Raw genomic sequence first — 24,361 nt, 5'->3', positions numbered from 1 at the left:
CAACTTGCCCAGGGTGAGCTCTATCATAAAAAGGTGCCTTTCCAGGATAGCAAAATATTAGAGGAAATAAGATGGTTAATCACTTCTTGATGGAAGAGGTACAGCAATTTGGGAGGAACAGACATTTTGCCTAAGGATGCACTTTCCCTAGAACTATATTGTACATATAACATTATGTAGGACAGTGTGTACGGTACATGTATATAGACATGCTGTGAGAGAGAGAGAGAGCGAGAGAGAGAGAGCGTGTGTGTTTTCAGTGAACTAAGTCCTCTTAACAACAGATCTTCAAATATGGGGTACTATAGCATCTGAGTATATCTAGGGAGTAAAAAGAAAAGGAGTACTTGTGGCACCTTAGAGACTAACCAATTTATTTGAGCATAAGCTTTCGTGAGCAAGTGAGCTGTAGCTCACAAAAGCTTATGCTCAAATAAATTGGTTAGTCTCTAAAGTGCCACAAGTACTCCTTTTCTTTTTGTGAATACAGACTAACACGGCTGTTACTCTGAAACCTATCTAGGGAGTGTTTAACTTATGAAAATAGCCTGCCTGTCATTTTCTGACACTGAATGATGGTGTCAGTATAACTTTGCCTGGATTCACCATGAAGAGTTGCTAATTTACCAACTTGATCTTTTTCCCACCTTAGGTAATTCATGAAGTGCCCTTTTCATTTATTTATTTATTTCAAGTTTGAAAAATGCAATGCGAGTCAGTAAGGAGTCTGCAAAATGAATAACAATGAGGTCAAAGGAAATAAAATGAGCTCGTTACCAGGATGTCTGCTGAAAATTTATGAGGCCAGCTTCATGCCAGCAAAACAAACTCAGCAGCATTCTGCCTACCTGCAAGAAAAATGCCCTTTAAAAAACAAACTCAAAGAATCTTGCTTTGTTGTAAGCAACTGCACCTGTGCACCACCACAGCTGGATCAACTGGTGAATTCTTCAGGCTTTTTCTTTTCTTTTTCTCAGACATTGAAACCTTTTGATAAATATTTTCCAATGATCTTTTTCAAAACCAAAAGGTCTCAATTTACCTCTAAAATACTGATTCAAGTTCACCTCTGATCAACACTATCCACATTTTTTTTACCTTCTGCTGACTTATTTCCAGCCAGAACTTGTCTGATATGGACAAGCCTCCTGGGTAGCCACATTAGAGTTGCTCAAACTTTTGCGCTTCATAGGGTGGAAGCCCCCTCTGCAAAGCTATTCTGTTCCGGCCCCCTGTACAGTAGTATTATTTATATTTCAGTAGCATCTAGATATAGAAAACTGAAATTGCTAGGCACTGTACAAACACATAGTAAATTGGTTCCTTCTCTGAGAAGCTTGCAATCCAAATGGACAAGACAGACAAAGGGAGTATTATTATCCTGGTTTTACAAAGATGGAACTTGAGGTAGAGAGAGATCAAGTGATTTACTTAAGGTCAGAGAGGGAATCTGTGGCAGAGCTGGGAACTGAATGCAGATTTTCTGATCCTAGTCCTAGTGCCTTATCCAGAAAGGTCATCCCTTTCTCTTGATGTGTATCATGAAAAGCTATGTTCCTCTTGAGCATGCACATAGTGCACTGTTAGTTATGTGACTTTGGTATTGAACTGAAATAATAAATGAGCTCCGGGAGGGCTTTGATGGGTCTCCATGCAGGGGCAGGAGTCCATCCATGCCGGATTGGGTTCTAAATTGTCCCTTGCCTTAGCCATTCTTACCTTCAGGTTTTTTCCATTTTTTATGTGTACTTTGCAGTCTTTTCCTCTATCCTTTTCAGTTTCTTCTCTTTTCTTCCTTTCTCTGCACCTGTGTCTTCGCCAGGTCTTCCTGTCTTCTCTCTCACATCTCTCCTTCCTCTTTTCCTGGCACTTCTGTGATGATTACCATGGGAAATCACGATGCCCCCACATTTATTCTGGGGCACGTTAAAGGTTCCCCTGTTTCTTCTGTTTAACTGGAAATTTCCAATTACTATTACACTCTCTCTTTCCACAAACCCACTCCCTTTCTGGACATGTTAACACTTCTCTCCTCGGGAATGACCCTTCCACATCAAGGCTAAGGTTTAGAATCATGAAGGTGAAGGGGAGAAAACTGTATACTCAATGTTGGACCCTAGAGCCAGGGAGCCCAATTCAGCAGCTTTGGAAAGTGGCAAAGGTAAGCTGAAATGTCAAAGTGCCCTCCAGGTACTGTCCAGTGGTCCAATATGAACCTATCAACAGTCCAATAAAAAATGAAGCAGTGTGGCCCAGTGGCTATGGAACTGGGAGTCAGGAGACTTGAATTTTACTATCATCTCTGCTAGTGAGTCATTGTGTAACCTTGCCCAAGTCATGGGTTAACGTTTCTATGCTTCTGTCTTCTCATCTGTAAAAATGAGGGCATTGTTACTTACCCACCTTTGAAAAAATGCTTTGAGGTCCTTAATGGAAAGGTGCAAATTATAGGTGGTCTCAGTCCAATTCCTAACTTCCCACGTCTCACACATATGTTTGCTATTATAACTGTAAAACCCTTGCTGACCTTCCCAGCAGACATGCAAACAACTGAATGGACATGGAGACAGCTCTGTCCCATTTACCCTAGCTGTGATTCTCCCAAGGTCAGGGTTGGGATACACTGTTGAAGCTATACAGGGAAAGCTTGCATTGCTGCTGTTCATTCTGCACCTGTTCTGCAGATTAATAGACCAGTTTGTCACTCCAGAACCTCTTTGCTTGTAAATTCACACTCATAAAAATGGCTTGAGGCTTAGTCAATCATATGGAAATAAGATTTTAAAATGTTGGAAATCTGTTTAGAATATCCAGCCAGTACAGTCTGCATCACCTGGCATAGAAAATCAAAGGAGTCAGCAAACCTTGGTGTGGAGGGGACGGGGGGGAAATGTATCAACTCTATTTTGAGATTCCATAGAGCAATGATAAATTAACACAGTGCTGCAGTATCTCGTGTATTCCTTCAGCTCTACAATGGATACCATACAAAATGTATGATCCCTGTTTGACCTTGCAGAAACCCAGCCTCTAATTTAATACCACTGAACCAAGTGAACATGTTTCCAAAAATGCAGAGAACTTGGAAACACGTGGCTGAGTGAAATAAATAAATAACATAAAACCTTTCAAGCTAGGCCTTCCAAACAATGAACTGTCCAGCTCTGTGAAGCCTATCAGACTTTCTCGGCAGATTGTTGTTATTCCACTTGGTAAAGTCAGACCACTTGTTTGTTTTCTGGCCCTACCAGTGGAATTAAACTGAAGGAAAGAGTTGGAGAGAAGGAGGAATCGGGGCTTCTGGAAAAAGGGATTATGTGTATACACTAGGTCAGCTGCCTCAAAATCTTTTTTTAAACACTAGACATTCATTTTTAACATTATTTTCTATCCCATTCATAATGTGTTCAGTCTTCTCAAGCCCACCTCCCCTTCTCCTCTCTTCTGAGGCTTCATCTTTCATTGCCTTTAACCTATTTCATCTAAGCGCTTGCTTATTTATTTCCTTCTTCCTTCCATCTTTTTAATTCTCTCTCAGCGCTTCTTCCATCCTGTTACCCTGCCTTAGCAGGACCCGTTTCCCCCCCAAAGTATTATATCAGTGGAGTGCCACCAGTGCAAGGCATTCCAATGATATATTGCACCAATACATCATCAGAGCAACAGGGTTTTGATAAACAACATTCTAATACATCATTAGATCATCACTGATGGCACTTTGATGATGTATTATATTAGTACATCATCAGAGCACTGTCATTCCGATGATGTATTTATAAACAGATGGTGCTGTCATGTACGAGAGATGTGAAAGCAGAAGAGAACATTTCACTGAGTTACAGGACAAAAACCATTCACACAACAAGATGCAAGCAAAAGCAAGGTGAAAGCAGAATTCTCCTGTTAGACATACCTGATGTTAATCTGCTGACTTCAACATCCGGTATCTCATGAGCAGCTAGATAATGCTTTTTGCTAATAATACAGGGAATACATTGAACTATATTTTCATGCTTGTTACTGTTCGTTCATGAAACAAGACTTATACATCATTTAATGGTAGCATGTATGTAAGGGGATTATTATCAGCATGAGGCATGTATAATTAAAATCATTCTTGTATTTTATATAGACCACTTGATTAAAATTGTATTACTAATATTGCGTGTTCTGCTCAAACAAGGAGACTAGGAGACTCCAGTAACAGCAGATGGCTTTGGCATACTGTCAGATCTTAAACAATATTTAGACTAACAGCAACACTAGCTTGTATTCCCATAATTGTATTAGAAGTTTTCTTTTTCCCTTAACCATTACTTTGTGTACATTATAGCTCAAATCATGTGGCATTTTGATGAAGCTTTGAAGTCCCTGCGATTAATGCAAAAGGAATGATTTAACTGTGAAGTACTTTAAAATTAGTAACCCATCTTCCTCTACAGGAACTAAAAAAGAAAAGTAAGTTATCAGTTTCGTATAGAAAGATACACCACTACTGTAAGTTATCTGTAGCATTGCATAGGCTAAACAGCCTTAATAATACAATAAGTATTACATCCAGAGGCATTAACAACCATTCTGATAGATATCTGTATAGATTAAGGTAAGTAATATAAATGAAAGAGACCTACATCTATTTGTTTCCCCACTGGGGAGCTCAAGTGAGCAAGCCCATCCAAGCTTTAGATCATATGCTATCTTCATCCATCTATATCTCTCATCATTAGTGCCTACCTGATCCATACAACACCCCTGAGAAGTAAGAAAGTGCTGCAGTCTGCATTTTACAGGAAATCTATGGCAGAGCTGGGTATGGAACCTCAGGTATTTACCAGTTGGAGTGGTTTTGTTCCGTGAACCTGACTGTACTTATCAGATTCTCGACAGTGGTTGATCTGGTAGGAAATGTACTTGAATGGGCTACCAGAAACTGAAACAAAGGAAGTTTTACAAGCATAGAAGTGTGTACTGGATTACTCTCTAATGATAGTGGCTTCATATTGGCCATTTGGCTAGGCTAAGATTCTTTTGAAACTTTCATTTCAATTTTTTTTCAAAAACGGAAATTAGTTGAAACCAGCTCTTACCCGCAAACAGTTTTGGTTCAACAAATTGGCATTTTCCAGTTATGAACATTTCATCAAAAATTTCCCAGCCACCTCTTCCTACTTTGTTTGTTCAAGACCTAGCACAGTGGGGCCTTAATACTGGTGACAACATTTATTTGCTATAATAATATAAATCCCTTAATTTTCCCTCCCTCTCTTCCATTCAAAATGTGCAAGGTTAAGATCACCAGAACAGCTTAGTAAGGTATAGTGTTAAATCAGAGCTTTGACGTGTTCAGATATTTGTACTGGTTTCAGATTTTGGGATCCAATATACATAACTAAAATCAAATAATTACCGTATATCGGACATGATTCTCCAGTCCAATGCAACTTGTGTAGTAATTTACCCCAGTGCAGGCTAGCGCTGTATCCATCCACTCACCTCACAAACTCACACTCACACACTCACCTCACAAACCCCAGTTGAGACACTCTTATGGGACCGGATTTTCATGAAATGTTCAGCCCCCACCCTGTGAAAATACCTTTTAAGGTATCTAAAGTTGGGCACCCAAAATCACTAGTGAATTGAAAATGTTGGTCTTGTATATAAATTAGCCACATATCAAGAGTTAATCAAAGACACGGAGAACACAGATTTTCATGGAAGAACAAATTAGGTACAAGGAAACATTTATCTTTTACTGTGAAATATCATATCCAGTTCTGCAGTTAGACTGATAAACCATTATTAATGTTTTGGTCACGGGAATGTATATTTACAAAGACTAACAAATATTTCCTGTGAAAGTTCAAGTTGCCAAGACCTAAAGAATGGAAATATTGCCATGGGCAGGAGATTTGGCTCTGCTAAGGGAAGTTAAAGGCTACATTAAACTCAAAGCCACATTCTTCTTTTCAAATTTTAAAGCTGGCTGCCTCAGTCATAACTCATTTTACAACATGTTCTTTTTGGAACACTGCGTGACTGAAACAACCTAACATGCTCAGCTAACCTGGCGTTTTACTCTGGCCCTTTGAAAGATGAAGGTTTGAGTTACAAAAATGATAGTTTTCAGAAAAGGCAACACAATTAGTGGCATGTGGACAATAAGAAAATAGTTCCAAAATGAGTATTCAAAGCGCGTATGAAAGGCTTTAAACCCTTCTTGATCCCAAGAATGCAGAACAGAAATCAGAGATGTTTAGGCCCTAGTGGGTTTCGTCAGTTGTGAGAAGCTACTACTGTCTATGCTGTTTGTTAGTTGAACAAAATACTCCTCTCTGAAGTGAAAGTGTTGGGTGCCATAAGTGGTTTTCACACCTGTAGGAACATCTAAATTGAGATAAGAACTAATGAGTTGAAATGAAATGCAGAGTCAGCCAATTGTGGATGGCAAAATTACTAGTCAGTATAGAAAGTGTGCAAATTGCTAATACAAATGAGCCTGGTCAGGAGAAACAATGTTTTATATTAGAAATGTTAAATAAGATTTCCGATGAGTGGCTTCCAAATATTTCAAGTTTGCAAACAATTCTGAAATCCCAATTACAATTACTAGAGATGGTGGCTCAACAAATTGAGACGATTAGGTGTGATAGAGTGGGAGGGCCATTAAGAGAGCAGAGCCCCTTTTCAAACACGTACAGATATTGCTATTAAGATTTCTCCCTCCAAAAAACATAGTCACTGTGGGAATTCAGATACATCCATCATCTCCCTTTGAGTAATGTTTATGTAAGCTTTCATTAATCTAGCCCTCTGCTCTAGGTCATGCACAGTGCTCAGCTAGTGCCAGGCTCCATGTGTCCTGCCAGAGATGCTGGATGAGTTCAAATTACAAGATGACATTTTCTGTTTTGCTTTAGAAACAAATCTCTTCAAAGAATGGTTTTTCCTTATAGGGCCGAGGCCATCAAAAGGATTTTTTACATGGTTCCTATAGCATTCTGTACAGTTCCCACAGAACATCTTTGTAAAGGGTTCATTTTAAAAAAAAAAGCCACATGCAATAGGTCATTTATTGCAATAGGTCATTTATTGGCTAGTTGGGTCAGGCATAAGCAGGCATCTCATGCTGACAAAGCTGTTTCTTTCAAGTATTTCTACATCCAGGTAAGTGTGCCAAGTTTGTACAGTGTCTGCAGAACTGTCTAAGTGAAAGGAGTCCTAGCTAGGCCCTCAAAGGGGAAAGTTGCAACTGATACCTTAATTCTGTTAACGCTGGATTCGGCAAAAATTAAATTTAAGCAGTTTAAGGACAGACAACATTTGATGTAGGTAGTGAAGGAGGCAGTACAAGCCAAGAAAACCAAAAGGAGGCAGATGCTGTCTTTTCCGGCCAGATTAATTTTGCATGTAATGTTATATACCCAAGGAGAATATTTTGTCAAAGAGTTGCAAAAGCCAACCCTACTGCCAGAAAAATGCTTTGTTTCTTTCAGTTGTCGAAAGAAATAAAAATAAGTAGTCAGAAGCATGGAAAACATGGCTCCATAATCACATTGGGGTTACTGCTGGACCTCATGGGATTGAGTGTATGCCCATAGGTGCCTGCCCTGTGCAGATAGTGTAGGCCGCAACCAATTTCATGATTACCTATTCTGGACCAGGACTTAGACATCCCACAGTGTGTGTTCTGATGAGTGACTAGAAGATTCACCTCATGAAAAACCTAGCAAATTTCCCTGGAAGAAAAATCTGCCTCCCTTTCCAGAGTTACCAGAAACATCTTTGAAAGATGATGGCCCTGACCTAACTGCATAAGAACGGGACTGGCCTGAATGTGTTTGTAATGAGTTTCATCTGGCTTTAGTTAACAGGGATTTCACACACCTCTAGCAATGTCCTCATAAAAGCAGCCTTGTGTTCAATTCAGTGTGATTCACTGGCTTTTAGGAGAAAGTGTGACTAAGCCTTACATTGGTAAATTTTGCAAAAATTATGGTCTGGAAAGATTACATATATTCAGAGGTGAGATAGCAATGGGTAAGATCCCCACACTGAGCCTTCCTGCTATAGGAAACCTTGAACATACTTTAGGGGAGACACAGAAAGCTCTAGGAGCACTTCTGACTGAGCTTGTGAAAACCAAGCTCATGAAAGCTTATGCTCAAATAAATTTGTTAGTCTCTAAGGTGCCACAAGTACTCCTTTTCTTTTTTGGATACAGACTAACACGGCTGCTACCCTGAAACCTGCCATTGGAAAAAGTAACTCTACCTCCCACTTGAAAACTTTTGAACATCCAGCCAACCCTGAAGAACCCTTCCCTGGTGCAATTGACCTTGCTAATTTATTACTGTGACAATTACGGCAATTTTCAGCAATATCCTAGACAAACCTTATTGAATTAAGTTCATTATCTTTGGAGTCTATTGGGTTAAATGAATGGTTTATGCCGTCTTATGGGCCAGGGATTGCAATTAATTCCGTGCGGGAGGGGGACACAGCCCTCCAGGAACTATGGGCAGAAAGGGTGTTCTTAGACAAATTCAGTCAGGTTGTAACGCCTCACGAGAGGCACCACCACCTGGGAAGACTTGTATATATTGGTTCAGACTGGATTTTCCAGGGACCAACAGACAAAGAAAAAACTTTTGGTTAAATAGCCTGAGTGTAAACGGACTCAGGGCCTTCTTTCTCATCCAGAAAATGGACAGGACCTCGGGTCCATAGGGGGCCCCAACCCTTAGGGAAGGACTGGAAGAACTATGACCTACTCAGACCCCATGAAACTGGGTTCTTGTTCTGGGCAAAAGCTAACTTGAAACCACAGGATCTCCCTTGTGTGCGGTTTTGAAGAACTGCTCACCAGCCAGAGCCCATTTTGAAGTTGAGGGGATCTCTGTTTAGTTTATTAGCATACATATAGGTTCTTGTGTTGTTTAAAATAGGCTTGCTTGAAAGTAGCTGTGTGATAGCTTAACTGGGGCAATTATGCTGCTAATAGTCTCCAAGGAGAAAGAAAAGTGCAGACCATTGAGGTAGTCTGCCTTGCTGGAAAATAACAGTATAGGCAGGGGACTGTGAAGCCTGTAAATACCCTGGTCAGAAGGGACAGAGATGCCTTCTCTGCCCAAGAGATGCAACGGCTGGGGAGCCAGAAGCATGAGAAACGGTGCCCTTGTGGGGGAAATACAGGTACAGTTGCCCTGAACTGTGACAACCACCTTATATCAGATTTCCCTGTCCCAAGTAATCTTACTGAGAAGCTAGCAAAGAGCCATTTTCCCAGTCAGTAACTTAGATCATTTCATAATCAGGCTTCAGGATAGGGTTTGGAGAAGAAACACAAATGGTGCTCTCATTAGCTGCAGATAAAGAACAAACCTCTTGGATGTATCTGGAGCCAGTGATATGGTTGATCAAAGGACACAGTGATTATCCCTGGTCCTTGCACAGTTCCTTGCATCATTCTCCTCTCTGCACACTCTTGCTAGACAATCTGGTCCTCAATGAGCAGCTGTCGCTACTGTACCAACAACAATCCAATGAAAGAAAAAAGTACCAAGTAGTCATTGGACATAACAGAAATATCAGTAGCATAATTACTGTCATGTCATCTTCCCTGAAAAATCAAACATGATGTGTTTGCTTTAGCATTTATGTCAAATCCAGAGGCCAACATCCTGTGACAGTAGTCTAGTTCGGTGGGAAACTTTCAGAGTTAACAATCAGTTTAACTTCTGTGTTACCTTAGCTATGGTTTCAGATAGTCCAGTGGGCTGAGAAGTATGTGTTCTGAACTCCCACAGGCTTTTGTACTGCAGTCGGAATTTTGAGCAGAGAGTTTGCCTTAAAATGTGCTGCTTTGCTTGCTCTTCTGTCAGAATATTCTTGTGTGTGAGGAGTCAGACTTTGATCTCCGTGGCAGCTGAGACAGAAGTTTCATCTTCATGAGCAGTGGAAGCTGGAGGTGAAATCCAAAGAACAATAGCAGGTCCTGTCATATCAACACTATTAGAGGGCTCCATTTCTTTTGCAGTGGAACTGCATTCTCAGGAGTGGTTGTTTACTGCATTAAGCTACACCAGACTGAGTTCAGAATCTGTATCCCTCACAAGTAAAGTTTCAAATAGATTCTCGTGAGTGAGCTGCGTGACTTCTGGTCACGCAACTGAAAGTCAATTGAACGAAGCTTTGTAAACTCCTTTATTAATGTACCTTGAGGAACATTTATGCCCATGTTAATAATGAAATACAGAATTAATCCTGAACTCCATCCGTATGTCAGTTATTTGAACCTAGTCATTGCAATATATTATGACAATACAAAATTAAGAAATATACATGGGGAGAGAGAATTCTAGCATCTCAGGCACTCTGACTGCTAACTTTTTGGATTTAACTTCTCTTCAAGGACAAAATAATTTGGCCACATGGATAGGCAAAAAGGTTTGTCTAGAACTTAAAATAGAACCACTCTCAGAGTGGTTTGGAGTTCTAGAAAAATCCATGAGTATCAGTCATGGTCTATGAACACCAAGCAGAATTTACCTGATACAGTTCACATGATCTCTGTAATATCCTCATCCCTGCAGGTCTCAGTAAATGTCCTTCTCCTGAGGCCCTGGAAATTCCCCTTTCCAACCATTCCTCACTTATCTACCTCTCTGGGAGCAGTCAGTTCCAGCCTTCCTGGTGATCCTTAACAGCCTTGAAGACCAGTGACCTTACAGGATCTGGTGTCTCCCCTGAAGGCCTCGGGATAAGAGTGACTAGTTGGTGGCCCTGATGATCTGTGGGTGAACAAAGAATATGTGGTGGGTTTGAAATTTAGGATCTGTACCCTGTCCAGACAAATCAGCAGTATTTGATATGGTTCTTATCCCTCTAACTGGATCTTGCGGAATCTGTATCATGAAACCTATATGAACAGAATGTTACAAGTTTTGTTAATTCAGCTCTAAAGACAACCAAGTTTTCTGGTGATACAGTATAAGATAAGACTGTGGAAAATTCTATAATACATAGCAAAACCAGGCATCCTCAAGGATAGAATTATGTATCAACATAACTTTAGAAAATTGCTATTAACATTGATATTAAAATGTACAGTATTAAATAATTTTGGACAGTAGAACCTGCCAAATAAAGGTGTGGGGGTGTATTAGAGCTGGTCACAAATGGAGGGTTGTTCTCCAACCCCCACCCCCACCCCAAAATCCATGAAAATGCTGTAGAATATTCTCAATGAAAATGAAAAATTTTCTAGGTATTTCAGATTTTTGGCAAAAATACCTAAAACTCAAATAAGAATATTGTCTAGATAAAACCCTTTTTTCAGTTTTCAACCATCTCAAATTAAAACCGTTTTAGAGGTGTGGTTTGGTGGGGAGGGGTGTTTTGTTTTTGGAAAATACATGTTTATGAAAATGTTTCATGTCTATGGAAAAGCTTTGTTTTGTTAAAACACCTTTTCAGAAGAAAATGCCAGACCAAGTCTAGAATGAGAGAGTGTGTGTTTCCATTCAAGGTAAAGGACAGAGTTGTATATGGATAAATTTTTCAAACATGGGTGTGTACAGTTAATAAATAAGTAACCTGATTTTCAATATTGCTGAACATCAGCAAATATTAAAATCAGGCAACTTATTTGGTTTTTAATTATGGCTTTAGTCTCCTAAGTTTAAAAATTTTGATCCAAGTACATGAATCTTACATATCGTGTTCTTGACAGAGTTCCTAAATATTTTTAAATGTGATTCCAAAAGTTTCTCTTGGTGTTTCGATTGATTCTTTGCACATCTGCTATATGCTCATGCTACTGTGTCTCTTTGCTTTCTTCTTTTGTGTATTTAAAAATGATAATATTTGGTAATAAAATTACACATTTTTATTAACTGAAGATAATGTAGAACTATGGGCTTTATTCAGGAGTATCAAAGTTTGGTTGGTTCCACAATTGCTATTTTTATATATAAAAGGGTGAGGAGTACATCAAATTAAAATATGGCAAATGGCTTCACATCATGTAGCCATTTGTATAAGTGCATGAGAATTATGGGAGTTATTTGCAATTCATAAACTATGGACTTGTTTGAATTAAATTCAAGAATTTACTAAATCATAGGGATATTTGTTCTGTATGTAAAACTTCAAATTTCATCTGCTGTATAACCATGGCTTTGCCTTTTGTTTGCATGGTAAATACAGATCAAAGGTGTGCAGCAAACCACAAAAGATTTCTTATTACTTTCTTATTCTGTAGATGGAAGATGAGTGCCCAAAACTCTCAGGTAATTGCTTTCTTCAGACTGCTTTGAAAAGATGCTGCTCTCCTTCGTCCTGCTGTTATGCAATGCAATACAGAGTGTGCATTAGGGTGGATTATTGTTATTACAGATTAGGAATGCAAATACTATTTTTTCTCCTCATATGCAATTGCCTGCCCTTCTGTGTAGCACAGTATACTTGCTATGGATAGTTCACCAGACACTTTCAAGGTGCTGAGGACCCTCAGCTTTCATGAAAGCCTACAAGGTTGAGTTCACTCAGCACTGCTCAGTAAGAACTCAGCCATCGCTCCAGATTAGTCTCTATTTCGTATCTGTTAGATAACAGGGCCAAACCTCCCTCAAACTAAGTACGTTCAAATGCCATTCTCTGACAGGATTCATAAAAAGACATTGTTTAAAAATATAACAGGAAGTCTGATTGCTTGAACACAACAAAATCAGAATTATTCATATTTGTATAATACTATGAGCCAAATGATGATGTGTAAAATGGTACAAGTTAGACTTCCTTATATTCAGCTATGAGAGTCTCCCCTTAAATCACTTAGTATAACATATGACATTATAGGATTGGAGCTGTTAACCATAAATAAACCTGTTCTTTTCAGGTGAAGCCAGACAATAGAGCAACACACCCACACATACCAATAGGGTAAAAATTCATCCTTGCACTGGTGCAGAGACCCCAGAGAGGCCTGTTTACAAAGTGATGTCATCGTGTGGCTCAGTGTGTTATAAATATAGAATAGGACAGCATGAGTGATATACTTTTAGTATATGAAAAGGAAGTGGGACAACAGTTGAAAAGATATTTGCCACTGATCAGACGCCTTCTAAACTACTGTAGTCCTACAAAGACTGTTCTTTTGGTGCTGAAAGACATTTTAAAATATTCCCTCCCCTCTTAGGAGAATTTTAGGAGTCAGGAAGAGAGAGATCCTATTTAAAACCAAAAGGGAAGCTTTTCTCCCCACAGCTTCTGTTCCTCTCCTCTCATGCTGAACAATGGTGATGAAACAGTGTCCAATCCTTTCAGGGCTAGACGTGAGTCAAAGCAACAGAATAACTGGATAGTATCAGTATTTGATGCTCCCTTAGTCCATAGCATGAAAGGAGGAAGAAGTAAAAGTATGGTATCTAAAAGGTAGAGAAGAGTGGGGAGTTGCCTAAAATTAATTTAAATTCTCCTATATTAAAGGTATTCAGATCATTTAGCCAGTGCTTTCTCATCTCATAGCTAAGTAACCAAAGGACTGTTTCCAAAGGGCAGGTCTTTGCATGGCAGAATTGAATTGCATGGCACCCTTTAAAGGTGCATGAGCCACATACATACATTGTATTTCTGAAACCTTGATGCACCACAAAAAACAGATAAGATCAAACGTGGTTCTTATTTATTTGTATCGATGTAACAACGAAGGGGCCCAGTCATAGACCAGGATCCCATCATGTTAGGTGCTGTACAAACACCTTACATAAGGACCAAAAGGCCCTCTATAAAACAGTCCTGGCAGGCTACCCTGTGAACCTTCAAATCTAAGTAAAGTGGGACAAACATACCTTTAAAAAAATTATCTCCAAATTATATGTAATGCTCTGGAGAATTAGATGGGATAAAATTAGCACTTTCATTGTTGATTTTATAATGTAGGAGACTTAATTATAATGATTGGAGTTGTGGAAAATTTTGAATGAATGAACATGACTATTAACAGTGATCAAGCAGTCAAGAAACAAATGTTCCATGTGTTCTGTAGTATGTGTCCAGTCAAAACTTGAATTTTGAATATTCACAGAAAACTGTTTAGAATCAATCCAGACACAGTTATCTGTCAAATAACTCATACATGAATTCAGTAGACATTTGATCTCTCACAATTTGTGAATAGAAAAAAAAGAAAGTCATTGACTAAATCAAATTATTCGCTTAACGAAATTGTTTGCTCATCTGTTTAATTCCAATTGGTTGCATCTTTCTTATTGATGCAGGCTGTAAAGAGTGCCGTAATGTGTTTATTCAGTTTCAGCAAAACCCCTCATTGTGAGAGTACCTTGGGACAGGTTTCCTATGATTCTGGTTGCTATAACAAAGGTCTGTTGTAGGAGGAGAATACAGTAAGTCACACAATTATTGGGATTTGAAAATATCAGCCCCATGAATGTGTGTCAGTTGCTTTACAAATGTCAGAACTAGTGTCATCTGAAGTCTTTTGAGATATAATGCTATTAGCAACTTCTCCACATGTTCTTGAAGGAAGGGAAGATCAATGAGAGAATGCTTCAAAAGCTGGGGCTACAATTGATGCTTTTCTGACAGAATCAGCAGAGAAGCAGTTGTATTTTGGTCATGTCTCAAGGAGGGAAAGTGACAATCTGATAAAAATGTTTCTGCAGGATTATGCTTCAGAGAAAGCAATCCACAGGTGGCTGGAGAAATCAACATACCAGTTTGTACAGGCTTATGGGTTAGTCAGGCAGCTAAGGTTCTTATTTAACAAAAGGAATTGACTTTTTACCCCTGCACCCAGGGCCACAGTGAGTCATGTGTCAGGCCTTTGCATCTCACAAAGTAATTCACTAAGAGCTCGACCACGAAGAGGAATCCATTTTTCATTCTTGAGTGGGTCCCTGCCATGCAGAACGCACAGGACTTGTGCTGGGGGAAGGGAGAAGCTTGAAGCTTTCTTTTTAATGTCTCTCCATCCCTAGTTACTGTACAAGAGCCCTGGCAGTTCATCAGACTGAAAAATTGTCCTCTTGCTGTGACTTAAAAAATAATCAGATAAAATATGGAGACCCCCTTGCTTACCGTGGTGCCTGTTCAGTCCTGACTAAAGACTGTTTAAACAATGCTTGCAAAAGAATGACTAGTCACTGCCCTTCTCTGCTGAACTGGGAGAGCCATCTCTATGATTTAACAAAACTGCATATAATGTGTGCACTTCTGAAGCACTTGGGACACTGACTAGTAGAAGGGTGCTATCAATCAACTTCTAACAGCCAGTCCTTTTTCCAAAGACACCAAGGCAACCCCTAATGACTATTTGTTTCATCCGAGTGGGCAATATTTATGATCTGTATTGAAAGGCAAGCTCAATACCCGATTATGTGAGGCTCTGGACACCCAAAACATCCAAATGTACTAACTAAAGGTAAAGATATGGCTTTGGTTCAGCAACAACAGCTAGGGAGGAGAAGTGATAGAGAAGGCCCCAAAATGTGACCTTGAGATCGGAAGAGCTGAACAACTCAGCAAGGCAATGTTATAATAATATTTATTTCTTAGCTGGAGAAATGACCAATAACTCACAAAGGGTGAAGCCCTGAATTAAAAAGAAGTCCCAGATTTTAGCTCATTTTGATGCACGATTTAGTATTCAATTTAAATTTCTCCTTTATTTTCGGAAGACACAGGTATAAAAGGGTCAGTATTTAAAACGTCAATGCTGGGAGGTTAAAAAAAAAAAAAGAACCTCCTACAATTTAAAAGCCAAGGGCTCTATTACAAGAGGTTCCAGTCAGGTTATTTTCTCGATTTGCATGTAAGGCCATTTTCAGACTTCTCATGCGTTCCTATAGCAGCATCACTACAGCTTTAAATAACACTCTGCAGAAAGAAAGTGGTGCTTTAATCTGATAATTTACTGAAAACACGAAAGTTGGTAGGATTTCCCTAGCTTAGACTGATCTGTAAAAGGGGGAAAAAAAGGGGGGAAAGTTGGGTGTATGTGAGAGTGCCAATACAGAGCCCAATCCTGCATATGAGTAATTGGGTTTATATGCCTACGTAACATTATTACTGTGCTTGATTGCACGATCAAGTATTGGACCTTGCAGAAAAAAGAATAAAATGTGGACTTACCAGCTAAGTTTAGGATTTCAGAATATACATTGCTTTTAAATTTTAGGACCTTATCTATAGGGTCCCTTGAAATCCCATTGACATATAAACTAACTCTAGCTATTCTGGGAAAACATTTAGTTGGATGTTTCTCTGGTGATTTATATCTTATGAACCCACACCAAGCATTTGTATGATATTATAACTAAGAACTTTACCAGGTTATTGCCAATGTCCCTTAACTTAAGACGATATTTCTTTGCCTGCTACTTTAAAATTTCTTTTGTCTGTTAATCTTTTCCTTGAAATTGTGCCTCAGATAATGACATATTTTAAGACCTAAATCTGGTTTGCTTTGCAGTAGTGTCTGTATGGTGTATGCATAGAAACGATTTATTCTAATGTTACTAGAAACTATAGACATAACAGTATTTTATAGGAGAAACAAAAGCATTTTCCTACTAGTACTCACTCTACTATATAATCAACTTTACTGCAAGAAAAGCATGTAAAATCCATTATTTGATGGATTTTACTTTAGTTTGGTGTTTTCTTAAGCCTATGAAAATAGAAGTATGCATTTATTCATATGTGGGACAATTAGTTTGGTTAGCTGATGGTATTCAGAAGCTAAGCATGGCTATGTACCATCTGCATTCGTACCAAAATCCTTTTATGGATATGCGGATGTAGCTATTACCTGTAGATTAGAGTTGGTCGACAAATGGTTGAAATTTACAATTTTGAAAAAAATAATGGATGGAAATTTTTGACAAAATTTCCCCCAAATGTCTCATCCCAAATTTGGTCAGCTATAGAGCTGGTGGACACATTTCAAAATTTGAAATTTCTATGACATTTTTCATTGATTTAGAGTTTTGATTTTATAAAGGACAATTTTTGGTGAGGTTTGTGTCCCACTTTTCTACCTACTCTAATGTGGATACTATGCCACCTAAAAGCAGAAGAGAAGCCTAAGATAGATACCCTTGTCAAAATGAGCATATACTGACCTGACTTTGTCTAAGAACAGTGCACCTTTGCACTGAAGTTAATTAAGAAGCATTTAAACTCCACTTGATGAGGAGTGTATAACCTTCCAGCTGGTGCAAAACAACAGACATCACAAATCAGATTAATTTGCAATGGCTCATCTCCCCAGCAAGTCAAGTACAAGATGCACCAGGAAATGACAAAGACAGATAGGAAAAGTGACAAAGAAGCAGAAATAGCAGTTGTGGTAACAATCCAAGATATCACGATGAGAGGAGCTCTTCAGCTTTTCCTCTTTGGTTGCAAGTCATATCATGCCTTGATTTCACGGGGAGTTATGCTTACTAATCAATGGTGGAATGGTATAGTCTTTTTTCACTGATGTGAATCCAGTTCTGGTCAGAATCAACCAAAAGCAATCAGTTGTTCATAGAAAAAGGGCTGATGATCAGTCCAGTTCCCAGTGAAGTAAAGTGCACTATTAAAATGCCACCATCACAGTCAGCACTGATAGGGTGCCCCTAGTGGCCAGCACCGTGAGGACATCATGGATTAAATGAGCCTGGAGGCTGAATTATCTTCTTGATAGTATAGTTGGTTCACCCAGAAGAGAGGTGAGGCACATGGGCAAGGTTTTTACTGTATCTGTTTTATCAGTAACTAGATTACTTCTCATACTAGCCCATCTAATATGAAAATTTACATTAAAGGTTCCCAGCAATGAGGGCATACTTTATCCCAGGGATGAAGATACAGAGTGATGGTTCGTACTATTCTTGGAGAATGAGAAATAACTGAGCCTACAAATCCAGGTTGACTGTTCCTGCTTTCTTGAGACACTTATACCAAGTAGGTCTGAGTTCTAGGACCTCCTCTCCAAATGGCATTTCATCTGTGCTAGGAACACCCACAGCTGTCTCTCAATTACATGCTCACATCTGAGATCTTTCCTACAAACACATCATGGCATATGCAGGCTGCCACCCCTACACTTTTCCATTCTCCAAAGCACCCACCATCCTTGATGTTCTCCATCTAAGCCATTCTGTTTCTCCAAACCCCCACACCCACTCCTGCAATTGGGCACAGCTGTACAACACACTCTTTGAGTTCTGATCCTTTCAGGGGCTTGTATTCTCAATTTTATTCCAGTGGAAAAATTGGAACCTCCAGGGAAAAATTATGCTGTTCATTGCACACTCACATACTGTTGAAATTCATGTGCCACTGATGGGATGATTGAGCTCTTGATGTTCGTGCAGAATTAAAATTTTATGGTCCTTGTTCCCCAGCAGTTTGGAGAGGTGAAAATGTGTCCCTGTTGTTCTGATGTCATCAGTGTGCTAAGGGCTGTGATCCTCAGAAAGCTGAGACTTTTATTGAAGCAATTTTAAGTTTATATATAATATGAGATACATTACTGTATGATCTATAGCTAGTCAGAATTCAAGGAAATGAAAGCGTATTCATCCAAAATATGTGAAGTTTACTGAACCCCAGCATTCCAACTGGCTGATGAAAAGCCAAATAGTCAGTGAAGAAAGACATCACATAAGTTAATGCCGATTACTTTTCCTGAGTATCAGTGCATTCCACTTTAAATTTTTCAGAAGCAACAGGGCATTTTAAAGCATGGCTCTTATTTTAAATCCTAACTCAGAATGCAAATTAACCATTCATGCTTTCAATGCCTTATCCTTATGTATCTAACTTGGAGTATAATATTTTATTTCCTGAGAAGCAAACTTTGACACAAATGGCTCATGGATCAATAAACAGCTTGTCTTGTGGTCTCTACATGTATTGATTCACAAACCATTTGTCTCCTTGTAAACACCCTAATAAAAACAGTTATCACTTAATAATGCACTATTACTTCATCACTAGCCAATCACAATGCAGGACAAACAGAATTTTCCCATCCCTGGTCTTCTGTAAACTGTAGTTCAGTGAGCTCCAGAATAAATGAATCAGAGTCTTACCTCAGGGCCTCAATATTCCCTGTGCAATTGCTCCCTAGCAAAACAATTATTACAAGGTTTTAATAATTTGTAAATAAATTGGACAAGCATATTTAAAAAGAGAAACTCTGTACAGTGTAGTTTAGCAGACGTGGTATTCAGTCTTCCCTATTGGGATTGTTATGGTAATCCCTGGGCCAAAAATAGAACACCTTTGTTAATCTGGCACCTTCTGGGTAAAAAGCTTTACAGGAATGTTGTAATTATAAAACAACAAGCATTAGAAACCCAGGAAATCAGAGGTAAGGTTTAAGATAAAAGGCTAATATTTGAAAGTTTGGAAGTGCACAGGCAGGGCACTCAAACAGTCTTAACTCTGCCCATTAGTGGTGACCCAAGGAAAAAACCCAAAACTTGAGAAAACTTTATATATCCATTCACTCAGAATATGAGCATCTTCTTTGTAACATCCCGAGGAACACAGTATTCACGAAATTCGAGACAAAATAATTCTGAAGAACAATATAAATATATTATTTTCCACCTCTCTGATCAAACCCGTTCCTTTGCTTTCTGCATAACTAAATTCACTTGGGCTATGAAATTCTTGCCAGATTATTTTTTGGGGGCAGAAATGTAATGTTGTTTTAAAAAAGCAGATGATCTCTCTCTATTAACAAGCCCGAAAGTATAAAAGCAGTTGGGGGAAAACCTGAATCCGGTTTGGGAAAATGAGATGACAATTGGTACTATGCTGCTCAAAATATAAGCATTTGTAGTGGAGGAAATAACCTTAGGTTTTTGGCAAGTACCGAAAATGTAGGGTCTCACTTGAAGCTTTCCATAACCTATCGTTGTTCCTCTCCAAAACCCCTCCCTCTCGATGTGCATTTACCAGACTTTCAGGCAGCAAGCTCTGCAAATTGCCAGCAGATTCTCAGAGAGTTTCACAGAGTTTGAGTATCAACTGAGCAAGCAGTATTTTTGCATCATATTATTCGGGGGCGGGGGGAAAAGCATTGCTGCAAGGTATTTGCAAAGGCAATTTTATCACCACTGCTGCAAGAAGGTGGAGCTAGGCCAATTTACAGCAGCTGAGGATCTGACCCAGTATTCTGCACTGCTTGCCCAAATGCTTTTGTGAAATTGGCAAACATTTCTAATTAGTTTCCAAACATTTTCTAATGTTGAAACTCAAGTGTCCTTCACCCCCCAGTTCTTGTTATAAACAAAATGCAGTATATAGTGTTCAGTGCAATCTAGTAGAGACCCCAGCATGTTTTATGCCTGCCAGTGCCTTCCACAGGGCAAAAACAAGTAACTTAAACAATACAATAAATTTTACCAAGACATAGCTACAGGTCTTTTCTGCCTTGTCTATAAAATAAAAAATATGAAATGATTTGCTTCCCCTTTAAGGAGGTTATTAGCTTGCTTGTATCTACCAGAGGAATAGAGGTGCGTACAGTCTCCCATTATTCACCAAGTTTTTAATCTTGATCCCTGGCTTCTGTGATAAGTTATTGCTGGGGACTGGAATTGCTTGGGGAGTGATGCAGGTGCCGGAGGGCCAGCAAGTGGCTCTGTTATGAAAACTGGGTCTAATGATTAATGGTAGGATACTGTGCACTACTGCTGACTTCACTGGTAAATACAACGTTGTTAATTTTATCATTATAAACTCCTGGCACTGCAAGAGAATGTGTCTGCCTCCAGGATGGTGAATTAGATAAGAAGGCTTTACTGATAAGATATCTGGTTCTCTCAAGGGGGAAAGCATTCATGTTTAATCAGTAAGTGTTTAACTTGCAATTCAAATGTAAGTGAGTAATATGTACAGGTCATTTTAAATTTGTGCTCTACAGTCCGGGTCATAACATTATAAATGACTTTCTATACAGATGGAAGCCAGAATCAATATAGTGCTGCTCTTTACAAAAACCGCCATAAGCCTGTTGAAACTAAATATTTTCACACATGAGAGGTAGCTGGGCATTTTAATGTTTTGTAATACTCTAACTGTTGTGCACCATCTTGCAAAGGGCTGTGCACCTTCACCTTCCATTGATGTCAGTGCCTGTGGACTTCTAGGGAGGATTTTGAAGTCAATGGAAATTGCGAGTGTCCCTGATCCTGAAGAATGCATTCAGTAGCTCATAGGCCTGGTATGTTGGAGGAATTAATGATTTAGGGAGAGCACATGTCCTTACTGTGTGTGTTCCCGATCAACAAACACACTACCCACACCACTGGGAAACTGGTCTCATTACAGAGCGGATACACAAAGGCCATTGCTTTGCAAAGGGCTAATAAGGTAGGTGCTCTGTTTGGTTAACTGTGCTTCACTGAAAAATAGGATGCACAGATCCTTGGCTGGTGTTAATTGCGGTAACTCCATTGACTTGAGTGGAGCTTTGCCAATTTAAACCAGCTGAAGATTTGACCCATAGTGTTCAAATGACCCTCAGACTCACCTTTCCACCTACGTGGTTTAGTCCCAATGATAGCAGATGGACTGTATTGCATAGATAAGGTTTTTTGCTACCTTAAGTTTTACTAATGGGTTTTTCCCCCCTTACACTAGGTAGGTGCACCCAAGTGCACTGACAATAAGTCATAGATAGTAAGTATATATTATACAAGCAGGAGCAAATTTGTCTGTGAGGTATATGATGGTTTCTTTAATTGTCTGTATGTTTGTTAAAATGAATGATTTTTATAAACAGTTCTTCATCCATAGTGGCATCTGTACCGTAATTTAAGACAGGCTTACAATTTTCATATGTTTTTTTCGTTTTTAATTTTAATTAGCAGAGAACAGGTATAGGCCTGTAGTACTACAAAATTTATATACTGGGATGACTTTTCTGCTTCCTGGTCATTTGAGCTCGGGTTGGGGAGCCTGCTTTGACAAGATAGAGGTTAATTATATTGATGGGTGAAGCACTTATATACAGGATTGCTCCAAATTTCTAATTTTTCTGTAGAGTTGATCAAAACCAGTGATTTTTTTGCCATTTAATTCTTCAGTTGTCTAAGAAAGAAGTGCTTCCTGTAGGCCAGTAAATCTCTGATATTAGCATAAAGCACATAAGAATGATTTGAAAGATTTATTATGAAAAATGCCAAATTTTTCTGCTAATTTAATATTAACAGATATGAAGAAAATGTTGAAACAGTGAGTCACATTCTGTCTTCCGCAGGAAAAGTCACCTAAAGCAGAGTATATCATTTGGAGGTAATACATAGGTTTATGGGCAGCTTAATGTATTCTAGTGTTGTCTAGTATACCTCCATGGAAATTTCAGGAGCCCAATCATACCAGGGACAAAGACACTGCAAAAATTATTTCAAAACATCAAAATGTAAACCTCCTCTTACTGTCTTAGCAAATTCAGATGGATTTGCAGCATGAATAGCATTGGAGCTGCTTTGCCAACCGGGGGTGTTTATTAAACCAATGCTGGTCATGAAATGGAAAATAAAAATTAGGAACAATTCTGTTTTTAATTGAAATTTTAAACAATCTTCTTACCAGTTCTAAACTAAATGCTGCAAAAGCACCTTAATTTACAGTGCCTGGAGATGCAGGAACCAACTGGTTGCTTGTTACAGTAGCAACCAGCTCAGATATGTTTCAGAGTAGAAGCTGTGTTAGTCTGTATTCGCAAAAAGCAAAGGAGGACTTGTGGCACCTTAGAGACTAACAAATTTATTTGAGCATAAGCTTTCGTGAGCTACAGCTCACTTCATCGGATGCATTCAGATATGTGAGATCTCTAGTAAGCATAGCACAGTAGTGGCAGATGATAGCATCATCTGAAGACAACATAGTTAGAATGTGGTAGCTAAGTGGATAACGGGAATGCCATCCCAAATCCCAGGAGAGATGCTAATCCCTAGCAACTGAGATAAGAGATATTCAGAGGACTTGGATGTTAATGTGGGTAGATAGCAACTGCTGTGCAGGTGAGCCTGCAATATCATTTCTGTTGTATCTGTGCATGCTTGTCAACCTTGGAACAGTGTTTGGCACAAATTGGATTGTTGGAAATGCAATTTGTCTTTACATTAAAGCAAAAATAAATAAATTAAAAATAATAAAAAAAATAGCAGCCTGATAAAATGAACAAGGAAGAGACATCTGACCCCTTCAGAGGCTGAGGGTATTAGACAAGATTCACAACAGAGGAATAACAGACACCAGTGCAAAGTGAGTATAAATGCTAACCAGTCAGCATGGTTGTAGTGTTTTTCACTCACTTTTCATTGGTATAAATGACTACATAAGATTCAAACGCAATGGTGACTCAGGCAAAATGTCCCCACACTCAGTTCCCTGCAGGTGAACAGTAAACACCAATTGATATATATCCCATGCAGATAGGTTCCAGTACCTGCATATCTACAGTATGCTAGCAATATGACATGGAGACAACAAATGACACTTAGGCTGCATTAATTTCCTCGCAGACACCCAAGGGCTCCAGATTGGCACTCGTCTCTGTAGTGGTTCGCTGGGTAGAGTGGCAAAGATGCAACTTATAGCTGCCCAGGATGCAGCACTAATGCAATACTTACTCAGCTGCTACCTACCAAATCAACAGCACCATCCTGTTTTCATGCGATCATAACTGTGTATGTGCCAAAAAGGTGTGAACTGCATCTAATCATCTCAAAAGGAGTGCAAATTACACCAAAAAGATCACACTTTCCAATCCTCTGGGAGGGAGGATATAATTCGTGTTAGTTCAGCAGGCAGCATCTGAGTTAGTATTGGACTTAATCCCCCATCTTGGTAATAGGGGACACTGTGCTCTTAGAAATGCCATGTTTCTCCCTGTTTTATTTTCTCCTTTTATTAGCTGAAGAGATCAAGCCTCACAGACAACAACTCCTCTGCCAGTTCTGGAGTGATGCTGATGATTTAGCTTGGAATTTGTCCTTCAGAAGAATTTATTGAATAGTCTATTCAGGTGTCGGAGATGGGTAGAAAGTGAAGAAATGCACTTTTCAGTTGAAGAGATATTTGATCCAATTTAGAAAAGAAACCAAGTATGTAGAAATACAATTTAAAATCCCTGTGGATTCTAAAAGCCTGATTCCCTATCACCTAGTGTCATCAACTACACCTGTGCAAAGGAGGTATACGATGCTACCATCCTGATTTGCCCTGGTGTAAATGACCACACAAGGGGTGTGGCAGTGGAGTATCAAGTCTACAATTTCTATCAGAAGAGGAAATCTGTATTTTTGAGGAACAGTTTCAGGAT

The sequence above is a fragment of the Eretmochelys imbricata genome, chromosome 10, assembly GCF_965152235.1.
Source record: "Eretmochelys imbricata isolate rEreImb1 chromosome 10, rEreImb1.hap1, whole genome shotgun sequence".
In the NCBI taxonomy this organism is placed as follows: Eukaryota; Metazoa; Chordata; order Testudines; family Cheloniidae; genus Eretmochelys; species Eretmochelys imbricata.
Note: the sequence above shows the minus strand (reverse complement) of the source record.